This window comes from Salvelinus sp. IW2-2015, unplaced genomic scaffold (genome assembly GCF_002910315.2).
Source record: "Salvelinus sp. IW2-2015 unplaced genomic scaffold, ASM291031v2 Un_scaffold2487, whole genome shotgun sequence".
Taxonomy (NCBI): Eukaryota; Metazoa; Chordata; class Actinopteri; order Salmoniformes; family Salmonidae; genus Salvelinus; species Salvelinus sp. IW2-2015.
The window spans coordinates 126,150-134,513 of NW_019943805.1; positions in this window are offsets into that span (position 1 = coordinate 126,150).

Below are 8,364 nucleotides of genomic sequence, written 5' to 3' on the forward strand. Positions count from 1 at the left end.
AACTACACTATGTCGGGCCAAAGTAGAAATTCCTATTCGGGCACAGTCAGAATTTTATGGCCAAAAGGCCCGGTCAGGGAGGAAAACTTATGTTGGACCTATCATAGCCTGTGCCCATAGGACCCAGATGACCCAGAGTTTTTTTACCTGACGTCAGGACAATGAGATCAGGAAAAACTCCAGACCAACGGAAAAGAAACTATTTACACATTTTCTCACACCACTTTTGAAAACTGAGGTGGCTCTCTGGAAGGAGGTTTGTCAAGAAGTATTCCCTCTCAAGAGGCCACGCACTCCCATGCATGAATTTTATTCTGGGTTCCCCCAGACTAATCAAGACTTTTCCACACATTAACTATAGAGGCCCAATAATTATAGTAGACGGTTTGTGTCCGAAAGTGAATTGATGACCTATTTTATGTGGCACGTGGTTATCCCATTTCATGTACTCCTGGGTCGGATGTTCTCTGCTAAGGAGTGATGCTTATGTAACCTGATAGTGGGCAGGCTTGTTTTGGGTAAAACCTGTGTTTGCCACTAAAGCTTCGTGGTGAATGGTGTGTCAGTCGACCTTGTTGACCTGTGGAAATGTGTTTGAACATTTGAAAGAGTTAACATTTTTCTGTTGTGAAACTTCAATTGTTTAGGAGCTTATGAATGAAAAAGTATTTTCGCAAGTAGGTTCTGGCCTGAGTGTAAGCCTGAGTATAAGTAACTGTTAGACTTGTCCTATTTGTATTTATTATGGATCCCCATTCCGCTGCTGCCGCAGCAGCAAGTTACTCTTCCTGGGTTCCAGCAAATTAAGCAGTTTATACAATTTTAAACATTACAATACATTCATAGATTTCAGAACCACACTGTGTACCCTCAGACCCCAACCACATATCTACGTACTAAATCCATGTGTATTTAACGTATGTATGTTATCGTGTGTGTGTGTGTACATGTGTGTAGTAGTGGCGTATGTTATGTGTGTGGTATGGCCATGTGTCTGTGCCAATGTTTGGTGTTTGCTTCACAGTCCCCGCCTGTTCCATAAGGTGTTTTTTTTAATCTGTTTTTTAAAGCTAATTTTAACTGCCTCGCATCAGTTTTCTTGATGTGGAATAGAGTTCCATGTAGCATGGCTATGTAGTACTGTGTGCCTCCCATCGCCTATTCGGACTTGGGATTGTGAAGAGACCTCTTGTGCATGTCCTTGTGGGGTGTGCATGGGTAGTCGAGCTGGTGTGCCAGTAGTTTTTAGAGCAGACAGCTCGGTGCATTCAACCCTGCATCGCCCTCTCATCAATAATACAGTAGTGATGACGTCAATCTTTCTCCAATTTCAGCCAGGAGAATTGACATTTATATTAATTCATATTAGCTCTCTGTGTACATCCGAGGGCCAGCCGTGCTGCCTGTTCTGAACCAATTGCACAATGTTCCTAAGTCCCTTTTTTGTGGCACCTGACACATGATGAACAGTAGTCCAGGTGTGACAAAACTAGGGCCTGTAGGATCTGCCTTGTTGCTGTGTTGTTAATAACGGCAGAGCATGCTCTTTTTTATGGACAAGACTCTCCCATCTAGCTAGTGTTGTATGATATGTTTTGTTGACCATGAGCAGTTTACAAATCTAGTGTTACTCCAAGCAGTTTAGTCATCTCAACTGCTCAATTTCCACATTATTTATTACAATAAAAGTTGAGGTTTAAGGTTTAGTGAGTGTCCGATGACAAGTCTAAACACAGATATAACGACAGAAAACTACAGAAAACATGTCTCCTAGACCAAATTCTAGGTGTATTATGATTTTACCTTCGAATTAATGGAAATCACTGCCCCCCCCCCTTGTGGTATGTGGTAAGGGCCTGGTTGCATCGGTGGTGGCAGGTTGACAAGCTGTGGAGTTACAGCAAAGAGAAAGACAGAGAGAGAAACCCTTCCAAGGGCCCTTCTTTTCTAAGACATTAACACCTCTCTGGGATTTGTCAGACGCTAGCAGAAGGCCTGGTGCTTAGCGAGGCAGCCGTGCTTAACCGGGCTGTGGGGAGAGCACTGGAGCCCTGGTGCACCAGCCTTGGCACAACTCCTCCAGGCTGAATGCCCAACTTAGCCTGGCCCCTCCAGAGTGCAGGCCAGGTCGAACCGGGCTATGGGCGAGCACTGAGAATCTGGTGCTTACACTTCGCAACCTCTCCAATTTGGCTCAATGGCCCAACTTTAGCACGGCACGGGCGGAGCGCAGGCCATAGCACGAACATCGCCCTCCCAGCGCCCAGCAGAGGACACCCGTACGCAGAGGGCGGCGCAGGAACCCTGGGCGAAACGGCGCACCGGAGACCCCAGCGGCGCTGAGCTGGCACAAATCCGCCCTGGCTGATTCCCACTCTTCCACTGGCACTTGCGGGCGCTGGCATATAGCGCTCCGGGCTATGAATGTCGGAGCAACTGGAGACACCGTGCGGCTTTAACCAGCACTAACACGGTCCCTGACCAAGTTACCCCGCTGCTTCCGGTAAGCACAGGGAGTTGGCTCAGTCTATCGCTTGACTGCCACCAATGCTCCCCCTGCCTCTCGTGCTGCTGCAGTGCCTGCCTCATATCGCCGCCTCTCGCTTTAGCTGGCCTCCAGCCTCTTTTTCGGGGCAGGCGATATCCCCAGCCTGTCTCCAGGATCCCTTACCGTCAATATCTCCTCCCATGTCCAGGAGTCCTGAACCCTCTGCTCCTCGCATACCACGCTGCTTGTTCCGTTGTTTGTGGTTAGTTCTAATAACGATTTTCTCGTCGAAGAAGAGTAAGTCCCTGACCAACAGTGCAGCGTGTAAGTGTTCCTGCCTTATCTTTAATTACGAACAGAACACTATAACAAAATATCAAGAGAATAAAATGAAACCCGAACACAGTCCCTGTAAGGTGCAAAAACACTAAACAGAAACATAAACTACCCACAATCACGCATTCGGAAAAAAGCTACCTAAGAATTGGTTCCGCAATAGAGACCAACGATAGACAGCTGTCCCCTGATTGAGAATTCTCATACCGGCCAAGACAAAGAACTACAACCAACATAGAAAAAAGAAACATAGATGCCCACCTCAAACACACCCTGGGCCAAACCAAAATAGAGACATTAAAAGCTCTCTACGGTTCAGGGGCCTGCCAATGATCTTTCATCTGGCTGGCACTCCCAGGAGTCGTGTTAACCACAATAATCGTTAGTTTTGTTCAATAAAAGTCCCCTCTTTAATTTGCCAAAAACCTCAGTTTAAAACTTGGCGCTTTATGTTCAGTAATGCATTGTCTCAAAATAACATCCGGTGAAATTGCAGAGAGCCAATCAAATTTAATAGAAATACTCATGCATAAACATGTGATGAAAATACAAGGGTTATACATAGGATTAAATATGCATTTCTTGTTAATCCAGCCTCTGGGTCAGATTTCAAATGGCTTTTACGGCGAAAGCAAAGCATACTAATTAACTGAGTATCGCACCCCATCTAAACAAAGCACAGACCAATCATATTTCATCCTGCCCAGGCGCGACACAAAACTCAGAATTAACGATATAGATTCATGCCTTACCTTTGAAGATCTTCTTTTTGTTGGCACTCAATATGTCCCATAAACATCACAAATTGTCCCTTTGTTCGATTAATTCCGGTCGTTTATCTCCAACATGGTCCATTTATTTGCAGCATTTGATCCAGAAAGAAGGCACTGGTTTTCCAACTCGCGCACATGACTACAAATAGTCTATAAGTTAGCCCGCCTGTTAATCTTTGTCCAAACATTTCAAACAACTTTCGCGAATACAATTTAGTAGTTTTTTACGGAAATAATCGATAAAATTTAAAGAACCGGATAAACTGGCGTTCATAGCGGATAAAAAGTGGAGCGAGCTTTAGGTCACGCGCCCCAACCAAACATTAACTCCGACTCGACACTCATTCTGGAACAGGGCTACTTCTTCAGTTACACAAAGGAAAAACATCAATCAATTTCTAACAGTCTGTTGAATCCAGGTGGACAGTGCAAGCAAGTGCCTAGAAAATCTGATTCCCATTGAATGTTAATGAAAAGAGAGTGACCTCAAAAAAAAGACCCTCCTTGGTGGTTTGTCCTCTGGGTTTCACTGCAAATCAGTTATGTTATACCTCACAGACATCATTCAAACAGTTTTAGAAACTTCAGAGTGTTGTCCTATCGCAAATCTACTCGATTCTATGCATATCCTAGCTTCTGGGCCTGAGTAGCAGGCAGTTTACTTTGGGCACGCTTTTCCATCCGACGTGAAATACCGCGCCTTAGCCTAGAGAGGTTTTAAAAATACTGTCCCTTTCGCAACAATTCAAATAATTATACATTTTAATATATATATATTTTGTAGTCATGTTGTGATAATAATATTGTATATGTATATATATATATAAAGGTTTATGTAACAAAACAGAGTATAGCGTCGTGCACTTTAATAATAGTGTATGTTTTAAATGTTGGTACTAACTTTTTGGAAGCAATAAAGGTTTGAAATGTAATATAAGGCTCTCTGTGTGTGGTGTGTGTGTGTGTGTGTGTGGTGTGTGTGTGTGTGTGTGTGTGGTGTGTGTGTGTGTGTGTGTTGTGTGTGTGTTGTGGTGTGTGTGTGTTGTGTGTGTGTGTGTGTGTGTGTGTGTTGTGTGTGTGTGTGTGGTGTGTTGCAGGGCGTTAGGTACCAGCAGGAAACAAACAGATTTTTTTTTTCTCAGACAAATACAAGGGGTTGTATATGTCTCTGTTGTGTGTGCTTGTAGCCACCATTTTTTTAAACCTGTCGAACCTCTGGCCTTCCAAAGACTTTCGGCAATATCCATAGAAAGGGTCCAACAAGTGTTTACAACTTTTCTTTATCACCTCAGGAAGACCACATAACAAATGTTTAAAAACATTAATGTGTTTGTCCTGGGGGTTGACTGTCTCAGTCAATCACACCATCCTCTTTTTTAAAGGGTCATTGTGACTCTTTAAGATGGGCCCTTTACTTTGACTTAAACAGATCCCTTTTTACCCCTTTAAATAACAGTTCCATGATGGCAAACAACTCCCGAGTTACATCAGGAACGCACAATCCCTCCCATCAGTGCTCAGACTGTGCGCAATAGGCCCTGAGAGAGGTTAACTGAGGGCTTGTAGCCTGTTGTAAGCAGGTCTCACCAGACCATTCTACGGCAACGACGTTGCCTAGGGCACAAACCCACCGTCGCTGGACTAGACAGGCTGGCAAAAAGTGGCTCTTCACTGACGAGTCCAGTTTTATCTCACTCAGGGGCGATGGTCGGATTTGCGTTAATCGTCGAAAGGAATGAGGGTTACACGAGGCCCTGTACTCGATTGGTAGGTAGAAGGTTTGGGGCGGTGTGTCCCAGCATCAATCGGACTGAGCTTGTTGCATTGCAGGTAATCTCAATGCTCTGCTTTATCAGGGAAGACATCCTCCTCCCTCATGTGGTACCCTTCCTGCAGGCTCACCTGACATGGCTCCAGCATGACAATTGCCACCAGCCATACTGCTCCATCATAATGCCGGCGGATTTCGCTGCAAGACAGGAATGTCAGTGGGTTATGCATGGCCAGCCAAGAGCCAGATCTCAATTTCATTGAGTAAGTCTAGGACCTTTGGGATCGGAGGGTGAGGCTAGTGCCATTCCCCCCAGAAATGTCCGGAACTTAAAATAATTGAATCCACAATTACATAATAGTTATAACACAAATGAAAGCTAGAGTGTGGTTTTATATAGCCATGGGTGAATGCAAAAAGTTGATATGTATTAGGTTGTTAAGATCTTAGATTACATGTAAAACAACAACTTTCAATGCTGAACTTATACTCAGGCCATACCTACCCCGGAAATTACTGTTTTATATACAAGATCCTAAACACAGGCAGAGCTCATAAGTTCACTACAATATTTCCAAGTCTTTTCAAATGTTCAAAACACATAAACAGTTTCACAAGGTCACTACAACATCAATAAGCAGGACAGCTTTATAGCAAACACTGCACAGCTGCACATCAAGGTTACATAAGCACTCATCTCCTAGCATGAGAAACATCCGGACAGGATGTACATAAATGGGCTATAACCACGTGACACCCATGTAAAATAGGTCTCAAGTCACTTTCGGCCACATGGCCGTCTACTGTATTAATCCTTTACACATGAACGCACCTTTTTATTCACACACAGAGACTGATCATGTAGATAATATGTTCTTTGTTGTTTAACTTAGTTTAAAACCTGCATTTCCCTCTAGCAGGTTTTTGTTTTGCATGTTCCGTGCACAAAAAAAGTGTCACCGATTTTTGTCCCTCACCAGTTTTGCATCCCTGCCACTATGCTTAAATATGGGGAGCATGTTTTGGAATATTTTTTATTCCATCCAGGTCCTCTTTTCACCTGTCAACTACAGTGTTGTTGCTCCATCTCAGTTTCCTCATATCAAGCCATTAAACTCTGTAACAGTTTCAAGTCACCATTGGCCCTCATGGTGAAATCCCTGAGCGGTTTCCTTCCTCTCCGGCAACTGAGTTAGGGAAGGATGCCTGTATCTTTGCAATGAATAGGTCTATTGAATACACCCATCCAAAGTGTAATGACTTCACCATGCTCCAAGGGATATTCAATGTCCTTGTTTTGTTTTTTGACTCATTCCCACTGGTGCCCTTCTTTGCGAGGCAAACAAATAGGGAAACCCCTAAATTCATTGTGGTTGATCTGTGTTTGAAATTCACTGTTCGACTGAAGAGAACCCTTACTTTTTTAAGTCTATGCAATTTTTATGCCACTTGAAGGCTAGGCCCCTTTTTTCTCCACTTCCTGTCTGAATGACGTGCTCAAAGTAAACTGCCTGTTACCATGCCCTGAAGCCAGGATATGCATATCATTGGTACCATTGGAAAGAAAACACTTTGAAGTTTGTAGAAATGTTAAACATATGTAGGAGAGTATAACACAATAGATATGGTAGGAGAAAAATCAAAGAAAATCAACCAGAATTTATTTTTCAGAGACCATGCTTCTTCCAATGCCCAGTATGAGGGCATACTCCAATTTAGCTCCCATTATGCAATTCCTATGGCCTGCCTGCGTGACAGCAGTCTATGTTCAAGGTTTTCAGGTTTGTAACTTGAAGAACAGAGTCAAGAATAACAGTTTAGTAAGGGCCACAGTCTTGGGAAATTCGTGCTTGCGCCGTGCGAAGCCAGACTACGCACCTGCTACAAATCGGTTTTCCTCATTTGCACATACTTCTTTCGCGTAAGAAAATATATAGTTTGAATAACATTTTAGGTGTCTGAGGAGTCTATAGAAACGTATTTTGACTTGTTGAGAAAAGTTTAGGGGGAGATTTTCGGATTCCTTTCTTGGCAGTGATTACTCACATCGATGGCGGCCAACTTAACAACCTTTTTGGGATATAACGAAAGAAATTTATCTAACAAAACGACACTACATGTGTGTAGCTGGGACCCCTTTTGGATGACAAAGCAGAGGAAGATTTTCAAAAAAGTAAGTGAATATTTATTTGCTATTTTGCATTTATGAAAACCTGTGCCGGTGGAAATATATATGTATGTGGGGAGCGCTGTCCTCAAAACAATCGCATGGCCATGCTTTTGCTGTAAATAGCTTGTACTGTAAATCGGACCGTGGCAGTTAGATTAACAATAATTTAAGCTTTCACGCGATATAAGACAACTTGTATGTACCTAACTGTTTTTATATCCATAATTGTTATGATATATTTATTTGAATGCCGCACCCTCCAGTTTCACCGGTGAGTTTGTCCCGCTCGTGGGAATGCTACGGCAATGTTTAAACTCTTGAAATTTATTAGCTTGCCGTACAAAGGGGTTGAAATACTTATTAACTCAAGACATTTCAGCTTTTAATTTTTTAATTTTAACATTTTTGGAAAAACATAATTCCAACTTGGACATTATGGGGTATTGTGTGGTAAGTCAGTGAAAAACATCTCCTAATCCATTGGTTTAATTCAGGGTAACACAACAACATGTGGAAACAGTACCGGGCTGTAACATTATTTCTTGAAGCATTGCCAATATATTTCCAGTATATTCCAAGATATATTCAAGGTATTTCAAGTATATTCCAAGTATACTTTCAAGTATATTTCACAGCTATTTATTTCAAATTCAATCCAGGTTTCCAACTAACAAATAGACAATACATAAGCTTAGTGTAACGGTCGTCGTAATCCTCCTCCTCGGAACGAGGAGGAGAGGCGAGAAGGATCAGACCAATACGCGGAGTGATTTGTGTCCATGATTATTTAATGAATCGAAACTGAACACGAAACAAAAATAACATA